At 36.0% G+C, this 21,907-nt stretch overlaps 1 long non-coding RNA gene across 1 annotated transcript in view; it reads left to right on the top strand.

Moving 5' to 3' along the window:
• LOC139706022 (uncharacterized) overlaps positions 1–21,488 on the top strand; it is a 56,915-nt gene extending 35,427 nt beyond the window's left edge. Inside the window, exon 3 of the long non-coding RNA XR_011707712.1 lies at positions 21,088–21,488. This is a non-coding gene — a long non-coding RNA (uncharacterized lncRNA). The remainder of the gene's footprint in view (positions 1–21,087) is intronic.
• The last annotated feature ends 419 nt before the right edge of the window (positions 21,489–21,907 follow it).

Here is a 21,907-nt window from a genome sequence, read left to right as displayed (position 1 = left end):
GCAGGTCTCAACATCCACTGAAGCAAGTAACCCCCTGAAATCTATCAGTCAGCAATCACAGGATAGGGAGAGGGGATGCAGTCTTGAACAGCCAACCAGTGAACTTCTTCTCCGAGTGTTCTATGTCCTGCTTTGATGTGATTTACTGACCTGGTACATCTTCCAATCTGAAAAAGTACATGGCCAGGAATGGAGGATGGAGAGTAACATCCCTTAAGATTACCCAGACCAAAGGCCAAATGTTTTCTCTGATAAGTGGATGCTGAACCATAATGGGGGGTAGGGGGCATGGGAATAATTGAGGAACTTTGGATAAGGCAAAGGGAAGTGTGGGGAGGGGATGAGGCAGGGGGTAAGAAAGATGGTGGAATGAGACGGACACCATTACACGAGGCATATGTATGATTGTACATTGGATGTTGTGACTCTACAACATGTACAACCAGAGAAATAAAAAGTCATGGTCTGTGTACAAAGAATCAAAATTCATTCCACTGTCATGTATAACTAATTAAAATGAATAAAAAATTAAAAGTAAAAATGTTACCCAGATTTCTTTGACCTTATTCCACATTTATTAAGCAGTTTTCTTTTGATTTAGTAGGCTACCTAACTACCTTGATATCTGATAGGAAGTGCCCTGTAGAGACCATTGGCATAATTAGTACATTAGAGAGGTGTATCACATGTTACAAATTAATAACTTTATGTCCTGATCTCTCATAGCAGTCTCGTGAGTGTAATTAGAGTAAATAATTTGTTCATCACTCACTCAGCATTTTCTTTGTGCTGGGCACTGTGATAGGTACTAGAAGCAACAGAGTGAATAGCCTATGTTTCAGCTCCAAGGACTTCTCTCTATTAGGAGCTTATGGTCCCCAAATGCAGCTGTTATAGTCACCAGTAAGGGAGCGTGTCTGAGGCGCTGAATTGTGTTTTCCATGTTTCACAACTGTGTTTCCTGCTATCAGGAGTGACCTTGTTCCCTAGAATTCTCACCCTCATGTACTGTACTCCAGCCACTCTCCTGCATGAAGTCTTAAAGCAATATCTTAATTTCATTTGCTCTTCTGCTCAAGATTTTCATGGAACCAGATGGAATGGTGGATGATTAAGCTGAAGAAAGAAATGTTTGCTTCTTGGTCTGTCTGTCTGTCTGTCTCTCTCTTTGAAATTAATTGCTTCTTAGTCTTATCATGTATTTGAAAGAACAATTGTACTGTTATCCCTATTGTTCACATACATGGACCTTCAGTTTAATTTTATAGCCCTTGAATCTGAATTCATGAATATTCACATTATATTTATGCATCTCCTATGGGGAAGTAAAATCTTTTCCTCTATGCATGGACAAACAGAGGTTTGTGCTGTCCTTCTGAAATAAGGCAACCAATAGCATCTAAATATCCTTTCATTGTGATTTTAATAAATATCAATTTATTCAAGTTTCTCTTTCATAACTTCTGCAGATATTTCACCTCAAAATACAGCTGCCATGCTTCTCCAGCATCTGCTGCTTCATCCTGCCAAGGTTAAGGATTCAGGATATCATTTTAAGGCAGACCATTTATAGTTTTGCTGCATGGACATAATTTTAACCTTTTCAAAAGCAACAGGGCTTGTTTCGGGGGGAAGGTGAAGTACATTATAGACAATAGCCTTCCTCATAGTCTGAACTGAACTACAGTTTGGGTCAGACAGTTTTCTAATTGGTTTGGATTTTCAGTCCATTAAAGGAGAGCTCTGATTACAATTGATAGCAGGTCACTAGGCAAAAAATCTGCTCTATCTGCACAATGAATGTGGTTACTTTTCATTTGACTGTGTTTGCTGGAAGACTGCTGGGAGCAGAAGCAGCCCCAAGGGTACCCCATTCTGCCAGCCACAGCAGCACTTTGAATACCACAGAGACCCAAGGGAGGGCTCTTGTGTGCACTGGCTTGTGTTCTATTTTATCACATCCGACGTCAGCTGCAGGTCCACAAACAACAGGGTGGTCACTGCAGGAAGAGAGCAGCAGTTACAGACTCCAGATCCTGAAGGAAATCTCTAGGAAACACCTCATCCTTATGGGAAAAGCCCCTATCTTTCAACCTTAATAGGAAGCTGAAGAATAAGGGGGGAAACTGTAATCCAGGAACACTGTAGTGCCTGTGGGAAGGAAAGCATGTGTGATGTGCATCTTATTTGTTATCTGAATTAGTCTTTAATGACCAAAGGAAAAAAAAATGGGAGGAGAAGAATAACTAGGGGTTTTAAATCTATAATCTTGTGAGCCTGGGATGGCATTCTGAAATATTTATACTTTACATCAGTATCACTAAAAAATTTATACTCAAAAGTCGCTTCCAGCCATGGACAGCATCACCCACAGGTAAAATAAACTTTCTTTGCCCTATAGACCTTTACTAAAGGAATTTATGAAATAAAAGATCAGTCTTTTTTTAAGATGCAAATCTACCTGTATTTTAAGATTTCAAAGTATATCAGAGAACTGTATCTATGTGGGTGTGTCCCTGTGTCTTCTATTTTATTGCCCTTCATACCTGTTTTGATGCCAATACAGTGCTGTTTTTCTTCCTATATCTCTGTAGAATAGTTTGAGATCCACTATTGTGATGCTTCCAGCATTGCTCTTCTTGGTCAGTATTGCTTTGGCTATTTTGGGTCTCCTAATCTTCCAAATGAATGTAAAGCTGTTTTTTTCCTAGTTCTCTGACGAATGTCATTGGTATTTTGATGGAAATTGCATTGAATTTGTATTTTGGTAGTATGGCCATTTCAATTATATGAATTCTACATTATAGAATTGATTAGAGTTTCAAGGACTATGTTGATTAGAAGTGGTGAAGAGAGGACATTCTTGCCTTGTTCCTGTTTTTAGAGGAAATGCTTTAAGTTTTTCTCCATTCACTAGGATGTTGGCCTTGGATTTCTCATATAGAGACTTTACAATGTTGAGAGAAGTTCCTTCTATCTAGTTTCTCCAGTGTTTTAAACATGAATGGATAGTGGACTTACTGGAAGACTGCTGCATCTGTTTTGAAATAATCATGTGATTTTTGTTCTTGTTAGGCAATAACCAAACAGACTCCATTTTACCCTGAGACTCCACATCATGTAAGAAATGCTTCCCTGTGGGAAAGCTCCACCTCTGTACCCATTAATAGTTCCCTAGCAATTCTTATACAATGTAAAATTGTTCTCTTTGCTTTCCATATTTCTTGGGCAATGTACCTTGTCAGAGATTAATTGTCTAGATGTTAGTAACCATTCTCTAACTTGTACTTAAGTAGGGTCATTTTGACCCACTTCCTTTCTGCTTGCTTGCTGCTATGCCAACCTGGAAAGTCTTGTGAGAAATACCAATATACCCATTGCATTGTTTCATTAACTGCCAAATTCAGCTTCTGTATTTGCTTGCTTACATTGGATAAACTCCCAAATGTCTTTTTTGTGTTTTTTGTTTTTTTTTGGCTTAAATATGAGGCCAACTGAAGGCGGACGCATCACCCTGATCATCTCGCTTTTAGGAAGTAGAGTGTCCGCCGCTGGCCAGCAATAAAGGCTTAATTGGAATGTCAATGTGTGGTTTGAGAGTTATTTGAGGGTCTCAGTATCAGTATAACATTCTTAACTCTATTTATGAGGTGAATTACAAATTAAAGTGTAAATATTGGTAGTTTTCTGGCCAAATAAAAAAGTTCAAATACTCTGTGAGCCAAATAATAATAACAACAAAAATGTATAAGAGCAAATTAAATATATTTCATGCCTATCAGAATGTCTATTATCAGACAAACAAAAGATAATAATTGTTGGTAAGGATAATGAAGGGAAACCATTGCATACTATTGTTAGGAATATAAATTAGTGTAGCCATGAAGAACTATAGAGATTCCTCAAAAGTTAAAAATAATTCTGCCATTTGATCAAGAACTCCTACTACTGGCTATATAACTGCAATCCATATTTATTGCAGCAGCATTATTCATCATAACCTAGATACGGGATTAATCTAAGCATCCATCAGCATGAATGGGTAAAGAAAATGTGATGCATATACACAATGGAATACTATTCAGTCAAAAAAAGAAAAAGAAGGAAATCCTGTTATTTACAACAACACCTGGAGGCCATTATGTTAAACAGAATAAACCAGGTGCAGAAATACAAAAACTACAAGATCTTACTCACATGTAGAAGTTGAAAGAGTTGATCTGATAGAGATAGAGGGCATAATAGTGGTTCCTGGGAAACTGGAGCAGCTGAGGATGGAGAATTGGAGAAATGTCAGTCAAAGGATACAAAATTCCAGTTACACACAAGGAATAAGTTCAAGAGATGCATTGTACAACTTGATGACTATCATTAATAATAATATATTATATTCTTGAAAGAATATTGAGCAGAGTATTTTTATATCATGTTATTTGCTGAATTTAGTCATCATGTTCCAGTCATGTTGGCTTCCCTGATGCCAAACCCAACGTCAATCAACAGCCAGAAAGCAACAAAAAAACTAATGAGGAAAGGAAGGTTGAGAATGTAAGAAAGAAGGAAAGAAAAAGGAAGAGAAAAGAAAGGAAGGGAAACTTCTGTTACACAGAATAAATGCAATAGAAGGAAACACTTTAAACAAGAGTGAGAGATGCTGGCAGAGTGGTCTTTTAAATGTTGGAGTTGCTCTTTCTTCCTCTAATATGTTCCTTTCTTCTTTGGGGTGTTTTTCTCATCTGTTAACACATTTTTAGGAGCTCCCATCTGAATTTCACACTGTCATAGAATAATTATTACTGGAGTCAAAGAGAGCAGCATGGATGGATTGTCAGGAAGTCTCGCCTGGGTTCTCCTCTCATGCCTGAGCCCACCACAATGGCACTTGGGGAAAAGGGCAAGCATCTATTTGTGGTATAATTTCCCAGGGAATTGTCCTCAGGAGGCACATGGAAGTTGGATAAATATTTGTAAAGAAATTAAAGCTTTCTAAGTGAAAAAAAAAAAAAAAAGCCAACCAAGCACAAAATCTTATTAGAGTTGATACACTTAATGCACATTACTGAAAATGGGGTCTTTTGTGTGCACTGCAAATGATTTTTGTCCTAATAACATTTTCATGATGCTAATTTAAAAATTTTTCTTAGTGCCTCAATTAAAAGTAAATGTATTTCTTTGACTTTTACATTTTAAAAGAAGCCTAATTTTAAGAATATAATTGGTGATTAATTACACTGCCCTTTTTCACTAGACCTGATAATGAAACACTGTACTTTTTTCTATACTTACAAAAATAATTAGAGTACTCAATTTTAGAATATCTTTTCCTAGACATTATTTTTTTAAAAATGTGTTTCATTGCTAGGTGTGCCTTACACTTATAGTATAAAAATTGGCATGCATTTTTAAAATGGATTTTCTCTAAGAATTGACACTTCTTTGTGTGGCTTTAGGACAAAATTATTCATTTTTAAGTATATATATATATTTCCATATATAAGGATTGAAAACAAGAAGGTGTGGTTTCCAAATTCTAAATGCCTCCATCTTCCTCACACCATTGCCTTCCCAGCTTTCCTCTCTTGGTGAAGGGCATCACCAGCCTCTCAGAGCACACATGGAAACCTGGGAACTACCAGGGCCTTTTCTTCCATGTTACTCATCCACGCATCAGTTATCAGGTCCTGTGAATTCTTTCTTCTTGTTATCTCTTCTGTGCGTCTGTTCTTCTCATCTCCAGTACTTTGACAGACATAGTTCAGACTCTTACTAACACTTACTTGGTCAAGTGGTAATTTCTTTTTTATGGCACCTCCCCTTTAGCAAACTGATGAGCTCTAGTTCCTTAATATATTGTTTTTACATTCAATGAAATTAAATAATGTATTATTTGCTTAACATTTTATACATTATACATTTTCAGAAGTTGAGATGAAGATGAACAAACCAATATTTTTTAAAAAATTGTTTTTACTAATAGTACAAATATAGTTTTCTCACAAATTATAGAAATTGATCAATATATGGAATACTGTAGTAGTAAAGATGTTATTTTTTAAGAAGGTAAAAAACATTTAATTTTTTACTTTATTTTTATGTTTATTTTTGGTGCTGGGGATTGAACCCACAGGCATTTAACCACTGAGCCACATGCCCAGACTTTTTAAAAAAAAATTAATTTTGAGACAGGGTCTCACTAAGTTGCTTAGGTCCTTGCTAAATTGCAGAAGCTGACTTTGAATTTGCAATTCTCCTGCCTCAGTCTCTTGAGTTGTTGGGATTAGAGGTGTGAGTCACTGCACCTGGCTATTTTTGAAATTTTCATTTTTAAAAAAACAGCCTTCCTGAAGTATAAGTGATACCCCAAAACTGCACAAATTTAATGTGTACATTTTTAGTTTGGACATTTGCCTATACCTATGAAACCATCACCTGTCTCAAGATAATAGAAATATGCTTCACTTCCATAAGTTTCCTTGAGTCTTTCTCTGTGTGTGTGTGTGTGTGTGTGTGTGTGTGTATGAATGTGTGTTTGGTGGTAAGGACACTTGAAAGCTATCCCTCACCCCCAAGTTTTAAGTAAATGATTATTATTGACTATAGGCACTATGTTGTATAGCAGATCCCTAGAACTAATTCATCTTATAAGACTATAAATTTATAGTCATAGAACAAAACTTTCCATTTCCCCTCTACTGTCCTCTGTTAGCCACTATCTATTTCCCACTTCTGTGAATTTGATGACTTTAGGATTCAATAGCTAAATTATGAAAATAATCCAAATGTCCACTGACAGATAAATGGATAAAGAAAAAACTGGTAAATATATATAGTGAAATATTATTCAACCTTTAAAAAGAAGGGACTCTTCCATGTGATATTACTGACTTATAATGGAATTTTCATCCTTTCTAGCTACTGTAACAAAATATAATAAACTGGTTAGCTTATAAACAAAAGTTTATTTCTCATAGATCTGTATGCTGGGAAATCCAAGATCAAAGTGCCAGCCATGGCAGTACCTATGGGGGACTCATTTTCTGGTTCATAGAGGTGACTTTTTGCTGCATCACCAAATAATAGTAGGGATGAATGAGCTCCCTCGGAAATGGCAATGTTTTATAAGGGCACCAAATCCATTCTTGAGGTCTCTTTCCTTTTGAACTAATCAGTTTCCCCAGGTCCTCACCTGCTAATACTATCACATGGGTGCTGAGGTTTCAAAATGAATTTGGGGGAGATGCAAACATTTAGACCAGAGTACATGGCCATAATTCACTATTATTTATATTTATATAGAGAGAATAAAATACTTGCACTGCTCCTTCATTCTTACTATTCCAACAACATGGATGAACCTGGAGGATGTGAGGCTAAATAAAGCAGTCTAATTACAGAAAGACAAATACTGCATAATTCTACTTATATGTGGTACCTAAAATAGTTACATATATTATGTTTTTGAAAGCCTGTGGACTAGGGGTATTGCTGAGTGCTTTGCATGTGCAAGGCTAAACTCCCCCCACCCCCCAAAAGTATTGTAAATCAAGTTTTATTCAATGATAGTATATATACAAAAGACAGCAAGTTGTGTTCAGCTTAATGAATTATCACAAAGTAGATGTGTAATTTAAACTAGGACCAGGAAAAAGAATATTACCAGTACACAGAGGCTACTTCATGCCCATTCCCAGTCACTACCCGTCACCAAGGGTAACTACTAACTTGACCTCTGACTCCAGAGATGAGTTTTATTATACAAATAGCAAATCTTCCTTGTACCTGGCCTCTTGCTCAATGTGAAGGTTTTGAGATACATTCCTATTTTGGGAGAAGCAATATATGCATCTTTTCATTGCTGAAATATTTTACTAATTTTGATGATTTTTTTTAATGCCAATAGCTAACATCTGTAAACACAGTATACAGTATGGCTAAGACTTATCTTCACAGATGTAAAGCAATATTTTGAAGAGACTTACTGCTTTGGCCATTTTCTTGTTGGATGGATGTAGCCATTGCCTAAACTTATGGCATGGTTGAGGAAGTTTGGGCTGAGAGATGGAGGAGATTCACTCAGTCATTTCCTTGTGCTTATTTATATTATATACAACCTAATGTCTCTTTGCAGAAAATCTTTAAAAAAATCATGTGTTCATTTTGGGAGGGTTCATTTAGAGTTAGTTAGATAATATAAACCACAACTCCCCCCTTTTTTTTTTTAATTTTATTTTTACTTTTTATATTTTTTTTTCTTGTCTTTTTTTTTATTGTTGGTTGTTCAAAACATTACATAGTTCTTGATATATCATCTTTCACACTTTGCTTAAAGTGGGTTATGAACTCCCATTTTTAGCCCATATACAGATTGCAGAATCACATCAATTACACATCCATTGATTTACATATCACAACCCCCCCTTAACTGGGTACATCTAACTAAACTGCATTCCAAAATACATGGAATAGGAATGTCACTCACCGGTTTCACCACATAGACCCCTCTCCATTGTTCCACTGGGATCAGTAGCATGTGGCCCTTGGGCACATAGAGAAGATGAAGGCTTTGGGATTAGTGTGTATATTAGATGCTAGTAAACCTTATTTTTTGTGATAACTAATACATATTAACACAATTTCTAATACTTCTTTTACATACCATGATTGGTCAGCTTGCTCCTCTCCTAAGTTACACTCTTCTTGGACACCATTAGTGTCCTTCCAACATTTTGCTTGCTGCTTGTCCTACTTAAATCTCTTCTCTAGACTATTGCCAGGGTCAGCTTTATAAAAGGAATATCTTATGAAGGTATTTCCATGCTTGAAACTCTTCAGTACTCCCACCTCCACTAGCTCTTTAATCCACCTCTTGCCTACATTGCCAGTTTCTTTATTTCTGTTCTTCAAAACTAACCCCTTGGGCTGGGATTGTGGTTCAGCAGTAGAGTGTTTGCCTAGCACATTCGAGGCCCTGGGTCCGATCCTTAGTACCACATAAAAATAAATAAATAAAGGTATTGTGTCCAACTACAAGTAAAAAATAAATATTAAAAAAACAAACAAAAAACCAAACAACAACAAAAAAAACAACTGACTGCTTCCCTGGCTGACCTCAGTTCATGCCAAACTGCTTGTTGTTGTGATCTTAACATACTCCAAGCTGACACAGGCCTCCCTGTTTGCTCATGTGACTTCCTTGCACAGAAGGCCCTTTTTGCAACTCATCAGCAGGGCAATTCTTTCTCCTTGTGACTAGTTTTAAGAATCGTTTTTTTTTTCAATGAAGTTTTTCCTTTCAGCAGTAGGATTTTAGCATTTGTATTGTATAACGAGATTCTGGCTTCAACTCCTGCCCACCTTTCTTGTTCCTGTCCTTAAAATCCATCATTATCAGTAAATTAGGAATTTATTAGCTACCCATACAAAATTACTTTTTTTTAAGCTAGTTTCACTGGATTTTTTTTTTATTCTAGACTACCAGCAATCTCCTTTCTCATATGCAATTGTATCCTCAATATCCTTATGAATTCTATCCATTCACCTTCAAACATCTATACACACTTGTTTTCACATGTATTCCCTTTTAAGTAGCTGTGAGTTGTCTGAGGTTCATATAAGGTTGCTCTTTGTATTAAGATTTAGCATAGAACTGAGAAGAAGGCAAACATGGAATTCTTTTAGAATGAATGATCTTGATACTGAAATTGCCAAATTACTTAGCATAATTCTACATGGGCTAAAAATTGACCTCATGGATGCACAGAAGAAATTTTCCTTCCCCTTATTTACTCTTTCTCTAGGCAATTTTCTCTACACCCCACATTCCCATTTAATTTTGAAGCCTAGCACTTCTCCCGACTTCTGAGAAATATCTCTGCCATTTTACTAATGACAAGTACTTTCAGAGATGTTCTAGCAAATAAAATTTTACATCTTGTGCACAACTGAAAACACATGGGTTCAAATTTTTTTGTCATCCTTGAATTTTCTTTCTCTGCTTTTCAGCTCCAAGAAGTCACAAATTATGTTAATCTCTCCTTTGCAGCTATTTATGTATTTAAGTCTAGATCTTCTTTTCCACTACTACTACCCTTGCTTAGGAAACCATTATCTAAAACAGTAGCTCTGTTCATCAATATTGCCTAGAGGACTTTTTAATACATGGGTTGCTTGACCCTCAATCTCGGAGTTTCTAATTTGATATTTCTTGGGCAAGACTCAAGAATTTATATTCCCCAGGTGATGCCGGTGATGCTGATGATGTTGGTTGGGGATCACATGTTAATTAAGAGTGCTTGTCACACTTTAATGTTCATATATATTAAAATGTTCTATGGCATGTTCAATTGCAGGTTAATGGCAGGGTCTAGGATTTTATATCTCTGTCCAGCTCCCAGATGCTGGGAATTTTGCAGGTGCACAGACCACACGTTAGTAGCAGTGAATCCAAGGCAGAGGCCCCAGATGGAAATGCTCAGTGTCCTGAAAGTAATATAAACGAGTGAAGCAGTCTAGTGGTGTCAGTAGCAATCAGCAATCATAAAACAAAAGTCCTACCTTACAAGGACATTACCCATGTAGGAATCTGGGCCCAGTGCTGTCGCCTTTGGATTTTTCAAGTAAATAACTTTGTTTTGTTTGTTAGGCACTATAGACATGGTGACTGCAGTCTAAAGCTTTTCAAAAGCTGACAAAGTATGTCTAATCTAGAGGGAAAGTCTTTTATCCTTAAAAGCAAAAGTGAGAGTTAAAATAAATGAACGTTTTAATTTAATCTGAATATCTACAATTATGTTTACTGATCAAATACAAATCAAGTTCTATAGAGTTCTATATCAATCACATTTGATATGGGATTTGTGTTCATGTTAATTAGTTTGATAGAAAGTGGGATGGAGCCTCCTGACCCAGTCTGTGGACCCCATGGACAATGAAGTTCTTGAGACAGCCCTGCTGGAGAAATGAAAATTCTGATTTTAGTGTAAAACATGGCCATGTTAAATGCTGGAAATTTATATATGTAGGTCAAATAAAACTTGCTGTGGGCTAGCTTGGGCCCAGGGGCCACCAGTGAGTGCATTTGACATGATTGGTTTGGATTATTGGAATAGTCTCCTTGCTAGTTTCTGCATCTTCATTCCTGGGACCCATCTGGGTCACAGTCCTCTCCTTTATCTTTCTAAACCATCAGCCTATTTGTAGGTCAAATAAAATACAAACTGCTAAGTCTAATATTCAAGAAATGACCTCACTTTGATCTTAATGATCTTCTCACCTTTATTTTCCATTACGTATGTTACAGCAATCCTGCAAATTAGACAAAACAGGTGACTTCCATCTTTGGGTCTTTGTGATAAGTTTTCCTTAGCCTGGATAGCTATTTCCTCATTTCTTTCATCCAATTCTTCTAATAATTTCAAACTCACTTCATGTCTGCCTCCTTTGTAAATTCCCTTGACCTCTCTAGACTGCTCTTACCTCTTTCTTTTGTATTTGTTGTCCTTAGGATCCATTTGACATGTAGTTCATGCCACTTGGTTATTTTAATGCATATTTTTAAGGGTGTTTGCTTTGTCTCAATAAATGTTTGGTGATGGTGAAAAATATAGAGTAGTATATGTTGCTTTAAAGTCTAGGGGGAAAAAAGGAGTTACCATGCTCATCAAATAAACTGCTTTCTTAAAGAAGTCACTTAAGCCCTTGAATAATCCCATAGCACCAAGATGGAGAGTCAATTCATTAAAAAGTTTGTTCATACAACTCCCTGGGAGCATTTCTACAACTGATGGAGCTTTAGACTGAATCATTTGCTGATGACAAATGTCTATTTTTAGAGTGAAAGTCTGTGACAAGAATATGACTTCTATCATTGTGCAGAAGATTCTAGATAAGTTTTTTTATCTGCTTATACCTTCTTCATAAAGTGTATGGATAAGAAACAGCCCTAACTTACCAAGTTTTGCGTTGGATTGAATTTTCCTTCCTCAGTCGAGGTTCTCAATATCATGTTGTCTATTATACTGGAACATATTTTTGAGGCAAGTTGCAATCTATTATTCATATTTAATAAAACTGCTTCTTAGTACATAATAGCTTCACACTTAGGGTATAGCCATTCTAACCTCCTAAGAGTCCAAGGTTATAGCAACTTTCTATCCTGCCTGTGTTAACACTGAGTGCATAGAGTGCCATTAGCAGCATTTCTCTGAATTCACCCCTTATATTTTTTTTTACTCAGAGTGTGAAATGTTCTCATACTCCTGGTGGAAACCTAATTATGATGTTGACTTTTCCTTTCTGTGTGCCTCAGCTCTAATATTGTAAAATGACATCTCTTATTACCTCTGTTAGTGAGAATAACCACATTCTTCCTGCAACCAGGCTAGTTCCCTGTAATGAAGGGAAACTTTGTCCATTAGTATTCCCAAATGGGTTCCAAAAATAAAACTTAATACTTTCTTTAGGCCAGAAGATAAACCAGCCACTCTACAATATTCTGAATCTAGAGCATCCCTGTCCTTTATCATTGTTATCTAATTTTAATGCCTCAAGAATTTTCCTGAATTCTTGACTGAGGTTACTCCAATTAAATCACCTAGGTGCTTAAATGTTGTGCTAAAAATTTATCCAATCAGGAATTTTAAAAATGACAACATTTTTAAAATTTGATAATGTGACCAGTAAACGTCGACCCTGTAGCCTTGTTCATTCTCTTGTTTTATGAGAAAATGAACCTTCTGAAGGACACAAAGATAGTTTTCACAGCCCTCTTGTAGAAACTGATGTACTTCTGATTCCTAAGGAGCAGTTGGAAATAAAATTAGGCAGAGTACATGGAAAGCAGCTATCTTGTTTATTTCTTCATTTTGAGTTAAATGTTTCTTTTTCTTTCATATCTTTAGCCTAATGGTCCATCCCCAAACTGGAATTAAGTAGTATGTGATATGTTCACTGGCATAATCCACCCATCTGCTCCTTGTCTGCATTTGTCAAGTTTTCCAAAACAATTTAGATCTGTCAGTTTCTACATTCAGAGAGCTGTGAACTATGTCTTGAAACTTTCCCAAACTTCCTGCCACTTTAAAAACTCACCTGTCATTTTACAAATTCTGTTTTTCCTTATTGAAATGTTACTTTCCCATCTTCGAGGATCTTTGGTTGTCTATGTTGTTAATAGAAAAATTACCTAATTTCCTATTTTTTGCCTTCGCTGTGAATTTTTTCAATGACATTTTAACTAGTTTTCTTAAATTGTCAAATATTTTTCTAGTATTCTTGTTTTTTGGAGAATATGAGAATTCACTAAAAATTCTGGGTTTGGGGCAACAAATATTCTGATTAATAGATAAAATCTCATCAATTCTTTTTACTGGAATGAATGTAATCTTTGATCACATGAATATTTTTCAGGCTGAAGGGGTGTGTCGGGGTGGGGGGATGGTATGGCTCCAAGAGCAGATTGCGTTCCACTGACACCAATAATCTCTGCATAAACTACTGAATGTACTGATTTAACAAAAGGGATGTTGAGGGTAACTATGTACTTAGAAATGTGCTAGGTGCTGTGGATGCAATCTTGAAAAATGATTTATACAAAGTTAGCATTCTAGTTGGGGAAACAAGACTTCAATATAGATATTTAAACAACAATGTGAAACAAGAGGAGAGAAGTTACTAGATAGTATTAGAAAGAGTGGTTGTGAATTCAGAGGAGTGAATGGAGTCATTGGGTGAGAACTGTCAGAGCTGTCTTTGTGAAAGTCTTGAAATATAGCAGTTTTGAATGATGAAGAAGACCAAGTCATCAATGGACAAGGAAGAAGCCATGTTGGGTGGAAACAGTGGTGGGAATGAAGTTTGTTTTTTTTTTCTTCCTGTTTCCACTTATTTTTTGTACATATGATGGAATTTGTTGTTACATGCACACGGTATAACAATATAATTTGGCCAATATCACTTCCTAGTACTTTCCCCTCCCTTCTCTCCTCCTACCTCTTTGTCTTTTTCTTCTGCTGATCTCCCTTTGATTTTTCATGAGATCTACGCCCATCTTTCTTTTCCTTTTTCCTCGATAGCTTCTACATATGAGAGAAAACAGATGACACTTGACCTTCTGAGTTTGGCTTATTTTGCTTAACATAATGCTCTCAAGTTCCATATATTTTTCTGCAAATAGCATAATTTTGTTTTTCTTTATGACTGAATAAAACTCCATTGTGTATATATACCACATTTTCTTATTCGTTCATTTGTTGGTGAACACCTAGGCTAGTTCCATAGTTTGGTATCGTGAATTGTGCTGCTATAAACATGGGTATGCATGTATCACTGTAGTAAGATGACTTTTATTCTTTAGGATAAATACTGAGGAGTCATATAGCTTATTTATATGGTGGTTCCATGCCTAGTCTTTTACGAATCTCCTTACTGATTTCCATTTTGGTTGTACCAACTTAAAATTGGCATGGGATTTAATTTTGAAAAGATACTTGGAGCCAGATCATTGAACCTGTATCAAAAGTCTAAGGAAATGGGAATTTATCTTTAGAATAATATGTAGCTATTAGAAATATTATTTTCCCCCTTTATTTCAGTTTATTATAAAGTTAGGATAACACTTGTTCTTATTGCATAAAGTTTCTATTGAGAAATCAATAGTTCTTATTGATAAATTGATTGATTAGTGAATGCATGTAAAGTCTTAGAACACTTCTGTCACATAAGTACTCAATCAATGTTAATGATTATTATTTTAAATGACTGTTATTAGTAGTAGTATTACTGAGTAGGAAAGAATATTATGAAGATGCTGAAAGGCATCCAATACCCATAGCAGGATACAGGAAAATTATTTCCAAATTGATAAATACTTCTTTATGGATATTTTAAAGAAAATAAATACGTCAATAAAATGGAATATCCTTTCTCATTATCCAGCATTCCCTTTTTGTCCTGGGTTATGACTTAGCTTAGTAAATCTTACTCCATTTTTAGTAGTATCAGTGACACCAACAGAAAATCGTTTTGCCTGATTACACCCAAACTATTAAAATTTTGGTTTGGAGCTGAAAACAAAAGGGAAGTAAACAGAGTGTTTATATATTCTCGCCCCAACTGATTCTGTTACTGTATTTTATATTTTTCCTTACTCTATCCCACCATTATTTTCTTTATTTCAATATAGCAACAACAACAACAACACCTTGTATATAAAAGTGCATCTTGAAAGACATGAGTACAGAATAAGGGATCTCTGGCTGCTGCTCAACATGTCCTTTCTGTTTCTTCAGTCACTCATCCTATGATCTGTTAGGCACTGTCAAGGCTCTGGGCTGAGATCAGACACATAACCAATTTCCTTTCTGGTATCCCATCTATTGACTTACTGAATGCCAGGAGAGAAAAGGAGAAGACCAGGGAGGAAATGAGAGAATCCATGAGAAAATAAAAGAAGGGTATAACTGAAGGTACCAAACAGAGTAACAGAAATAGGAAGATAAGAGAAAGCACATTCAATATTAAATCAGGTTTTCAAGCTGCACATAGTTCTGTGATGCTTGCTGTGTGGTTCCTGAAGCAAACACAAAAGGAAAAATTGCATTCTGAATTGCTGCCATAATTAAAAGTAATATGTTACATTCTTTTCCCAAATCTAAAATGACTTTATAGTAAAGGCATATGAGAATAATTTAACCAACCAGTGATAGAGAAAATGATTTTTCATAGCAGCACCAATATATATTTTTTAATGTGCTGTTGTTCAAAGTAGATGACAGTAACCAATCTTAGTATTGGTAAGACTGATCGTTCATGATTGCAAACAATTTCCCTTGACTCTTGAACTCAAGACTTAAATATTACCTTTTACATACACACCAAATACTTCAATTATAATATATGTTCAAATATGTACATGTTTATACAAATTTATTCTGTAAGCTCTTTCTATTACATGGAAAATATATTATTAATTTAAAAATATTTTGTTCCTAGTGGTTTCTATTCTAATTTTGCAGTGATGCTGCTTATTAGAAAGAAAACAATATAAATTTATGATGTAAAAGGAAATAATAATCCTGAAACATAAAATTTACAACAATGACAAATATTATAAATTAGTTGAAAACTTCTGTCCTGCCTAGTGTTGGCATCTTATCCAGATTAATAGTACTTTCTATAACCAAACTCAATGTCAGCAAATGCAAAGACACATCATTGTTTATAAGCTCAATGAATTCAGAGTTTCTCAGCTTATATGGAACATAATCAACTTTCTTAGAGAATTAAACAATTTAAAATCAAATTTCTGTTATGCATGACTGTGGTATAGTAGAATAAAGGGACTTAGGGTATAGACCATAGTTTAGCTTTGTGATTCCAAGCAAGTTATTTAATCTTTCTGAGATCCTTTTATTTATCTGCAAAATAATAACTTTCAAAAGGGCATAGTGAGAATCACTATAAGAATACGTCTAACACGTTAATCGTGGCACCTGGGAGACAATAGGCAAGAATCAATGGTGTGTTTTTCCCAGTATAAGCTCACAAGAACTGGCTAACAAATGAGAAATTCTGTGAGCAGTTGTTAAATTCAGCCATTATTTTTTTATTTATTATTTTTAATTTTTTATTATTGGTTGTTCAAAACATTACATAATTCTTGACATATCATATTACATACATTTGATTCAAGTGGGTTATGAACTCCCATTTTTACCCCATATACAGATTGCAGAATCACATCGGTTACACATCCACTGTTTTACATATTGCCATTAAATTGTACATACTTATAATTAAGTAAATTATTAAAATAAAATAAAGACCAAAAGTTTGTCACTTTTTAATAATTTTAACACATTTTACTATTAGCTACACTCTGAGGTTACTTATGTCTGTTGTCTGTGTGACAGAAGTAATGCTGCTTCATTGTACATTTCATCCCAACTCCATTCACTGACTACATGGTAGTAACTTGAAACTATGGTGGAAGTATTTACACCATTGATGCCAGCAAAAGTTGCAAATCAAACCTCTCCACTAAGTTAGCTGGTTTTTCGACATTTACCATCATGTTACTGGTAACAAAACCAGTTTCCTTCCTTTTAATGTATGCAAAGTATCTGGTAAAGTATGTCAAAAAAAGTATGACACACAGAATATGCTGGTTAGATATAAGATCCTCTTGTTCTTTGATAAGTTCATTAGACTCTTAAGAGTGGAAGAAGCCTTAGATTCAATTCCTTCAATGGCCCAGAGAGGTAAAGTAGCCTGCCCAATATCATTTTGGCTAATTAATAACAACCCCCAAACTCAAAGTCTAGTTTCTGACCTTGATGTTTCCAAGATCACTCTCCTTCTTTTCTTCAAAGCCAGAGTAATCACTTCTTAGGCTTTGGGAGTAATTGGAACATTAACCAGCAGGATTTAGGAGCTCTGGTGTAAGATCTGGAGTTCAGTTTCGATTCTCCATGGTTCACGTCCACCTCTGCTCTGTACTCCAGCTCTGGTAACTCATCTTGATCCTTATTCTGGCATTGTAGTCTCCTCAGATACCTGGTAAGTATGCTGAAGGGCTCTTGCTTGTTTCTTCTCCTGGGACTGCTGTCTCCGGAGCCTGAGCCTCTACAGTTAGGGTTTTGCCTAGATCTTACTAGGTCAACCTTCTTCTGTAGAGATAATTGCTACCAGCTGCCATCTAGCATGAGTGAATCTCAGAACTTCCCTTGCAGCTGAATTCTAACACCAGTGATGTATGCTAGATCCATATGTCATGTCTCAGCTTCTAAGGCTGAATTGAAGACATGCCAGGACTCATGGGTACAATAATGTCACACTCAGCTACTAGCTCCCATATGTGGCCTGATGAATTGGGCTTTATTCTCTCATCCTCTGTCCCTCTGAGCAAGTCTTACTGTAGGTTCTCGGTCATGCACCATCTTGGACTTCTCTGTCCTTGGATGAATGGCTCAATCAAGGAAGATCCTCCCACAAAAGTGAAAGTACAAGGTGGTAATACCTCGACCAGTCATTAAAACCTACTACAAAGCCTCTATAAGTAAAACTGTGTGGTACTGACTCCTAGGAGATAAGGCTCATTCCAGGACGGGCAGGGAAAACACAAGCTAAAATTATCATGTATTACGGTTTTGTTTTGGTACTAGGGATTGAACTCAGGGGCACTCAATGACTGAGCCACATCCCCATCCCCTTTTTGTTTTGGTATTTTATTTAGAGATGGGATCTCACTGATTTATTTAGGGCCTTGCTAAATTGCTGAGGCTGACTTTGAATTTGCAATCCTCCTGCTTCAGCCTCCTGAACTGCTGGGATTACAGGCGTGTACCATCACACCCAGCATATATTATGGTCTTTCTTAATGTTGAAATACCAGAGGCTTCTCCATCAAGACCAGGCATGCATTCAGTCTTCTACAATAGAATTACTCACTGGGTGGCTTATGAACAATACAAATCTCTTTGTCACAGTTCTGGAGGCTGAGAAGTTCAAGATCAATATCCTAGTGTATTAGGTGTCTGGTGAGAAATCGAATTCCTGGCTCTATGCGGTTCTGCACCCTTACATTGCAGATGCAGCAAGGAGCTCTTTGGGGTGTCACTTATACAGATTCTAATCCTTAATCATCTCCCAGGGGCTAACTCTTCTAACACAATCACCTTGGGGATTAGGTTTCAGTAGATGAATTTGGGGTGAACCTATACACGTAGTCTCTAGCACTTTTCAACTCTTCAAAGACCACTCAGCCCACATGCAATACAAATTATTCCAGAGCAGGTGTTAGCAAACTAAACCATATCATAGTTCAGCTCCAACCACGAGTTGTTTTTTTTTTTTCATTAAGTTTAGTTGGAACACAGCCATACTTCATTGACTATAACTGCTTTCAGACCAAGTTGAATCATTGCAATAGAGATCATGTGGCCCACAAAGACTGAAATAATTACTATCTGGTCCATTACAGAAAAAAAATGTAATTTCACCTGTTCTGGAGCACTGAAAAGGAAGGAAAACTTTCTAACTCCTTTTATGTAACAAGTATAAAACTTATATTGAAGCCAGATAAGGATAGCACAAAGGAAGAATATCACAGACCAAGATCACTTATGAACAATGATGTGAATGTACTAAATAGAATATTAGCAAAGAAAATGCTTTCCTAAAACTTCATTGAGATTTTTGAGCAGAAATTTAGTAATCTGGTCCACTGTCACACAGATCTGTGTTGTCATTAGTGGCACTGGTTTGGGGTGTTTGAAGTCACTGTGTTTAATATGCTAGTTACAGCTGCAATCATTGTGATTGATGCCCTCATGACCTAAGGAGACCTCCCACTTGGCCCCAGCTCTTAAAGATTCACCACCTCCTAGCATCACTACATTGAGGATTGAGCCTTAATACAGAAACATTTGGGGGATAGATTTCATCCAAACCATTGTAGGACCTCAAGTTGCCTTCCAGGAGAATGTATTCCGTGTTAATTTGCAGTGAGATAAGGTTCAAGCAACTCTCTCAAAGATGACTTCATAGACTCAGGAAGAAGTAGTACAGAAACACCTTACTTGAACTTATTTCACATTTTTCTCCCTATTCTACCCGGAGAGAGATTTTTGTTATTTCATGGTTTTCTGATGAAAGATGTCGCAGGTGGGAAAATCTTCAGCAACCCCCAACCTGTCAGAAACTTTCAAAGAGAAAGGAGAACATGCTTTGAAAGCTTAGTTAAAACCCTTCTCTCTTCTGAATGCCCTTTGCAGCCTCAGGTCTGGTCTTTTCAAATTGACTTTTGAAGTTCTGTTATCTTTCAAGCTTAATTCCTCTTGGAGTGTGACCAACTTACTAGAGAAGCTACATTTTTTTCAAAAGGAATATTGAAACTAGAGCATCTCCATGGGAATATGGATTAGTGTTCTTGAGCTTTTTCTCTTGCTTGCACTTGCTCTGTTAAAAAGTGAATTCTCCTGCAGACCTGGGGATCCCATACTTGTTTTTCAATAGAATTGACAAGGATGGACAAAGTAAATACACTAAAGGGGAACCCCCCCCACCCCCCAACCTAGCAATCCTGTTCTGAGTGAGCTTTGGACCACATGTGAGATTGTTGATTCTCAGAGATCATGGGGCAAATGACTATTTTCTGAGGTTCTGTGTGTTACAAAAAATGAGATGTCAAGATGTGTGGTATGTTTTGGGGACAGCAATCTAATCCCACTTGGAGGTAATGTCAGTAGTCTAAGTTTGGCCTCTTTGTCAATGTGATGCTTGGAGCAAATGGTCCTCATTACGGTGGGCCCTGCACTAAATGCATATACGTAAGATCATTCATAATTGGTGGTCTGTGAGTGTTATTGTACATCAGAAGTTATTTTTTAGTAAATAATGAACTTTAGAGGTTCTTGATATTTAATAAATAAATTTTTTCATTTGCAGTTTTTTAATAATTTTCTATGATGTGAAGTATGCAACTAGAGGTTTCAAGGGATAGGAAGGTATAGATAACATTTTCTTAAGTTGCTTGCTATACAGAAGAAATGTCAAAGATATCATTCTCTTAACTATACTACATTTACCAAAGCAATAATGTGAACACATTCATTTTAGAGTAGTGTATCTCAGCCCAGACTTCATATCAGAATCATCGTAGAAACTTTAAAAAATAAAAATCCAAATATCTAGACTACTCCCTAGATAATTAAATCAGGACCTCTGGAGATGAAATTGAGGCATCAATTTTTCAATACTCCACAGGTGATTTTCACATGTAGCCTGAGTTTTAGAACAATTTTAACTGGCATGGGTTGGAAGAATGATGTCACTATGATTCTGAATGCTCACTTCAAATACCTTATGTTTTCAGTAATGGTTATAGTTCCTAAAGCCATTTCAGTATCCCAGAAAAGAATGATCAGTTCCATCCTTTTGGAACTTTAGATTTGGGTTTGTGTACTTATTATTTTAACACTATTTTTTCATTATTGAAAGAGGGAAATCTCAAACACAATAAATGATGATAATTATGCCGGGTGAACACTTTGTTCTTAAACTGATCTTTAAATTTAATTGTGTTTTCAGAGAAACCTGATACCTTCCAAGGTGGAAGACTCCTAGTGATGGCCAAAATGAAAGATGATGTGACCATCACAAGGTGGCGAGCCACCATTATGGGATTGCTGAGAATCACCATATGGACAACAGAAGAACATGCATCCACATGTATATGTACACAGTGGTTGCATGTTCATATAAAAGTGGCTTCAATTCAATATCCTTGGATTACAAAACACGTATCCTTTTACTATTGAAATTTCTTGTACCATATGGAGTGAAACAGGCTGTGTTCTCTTATCAAAATATTTGCTTCTTGATTGGTTACTGTGATTTCAAAATATTAACTTGTTGAGTTTTTTCTTTTTCTTTCTGTATGTGCTCACTTTTTTTGGCAAGACTGTGACAGCTTTGGAATGTAATTTTTAAAGGGCAGCTGTGCAAATTTGGCAGATAATCACTAGTAAAAGAATGCTTTGGATTAGACCCATAATGAACCATTATCATTAGCTTCTTTCAACAGGATTAGAAACACAAATACATATGTCAATACATATTACATGTGTATTAAATGTATGCATATTTTAATTATAATGCTAATTCACATTTTTATACAAACTCAATACATGTTACTATTCAAGGTTGATTAAATTCAAGAGGTTGAAATGAATCCAATAAAACAAGATTAGAAAGAGATTAGAAACCAATTTTAATTAGAAAATGGCTGCCTCAAACCCTTTTAGTAAGTAGGCAGATATAAATAATAAATAGAACCATTTAGAGGCTTTTCTTGACAAGTGGCCTTGGGCTGGAATTCTGGAGAGCTGTATTCGGCTCATATCCTCAA

Source organism: Marmota flaviventris, chromosome 6 (genome assembly GCF_047511675.1).
Source record: "Marmota flaviventris isolate mMarFla1 chromosome 6, mMarFla1.hap1, whole genome shotgun sequence".
Classification (NCBI taxonomy): Eukaryota; Metazoa; Chordata; class Mammalia; order Rodentia; family Sciuridae; genus Marmota; species Marmota flaviventris.
Note: the sequence above shows the minus strand (reverse complement) of the source record. Positions and strands in the feature narration are given on the sequence as shown.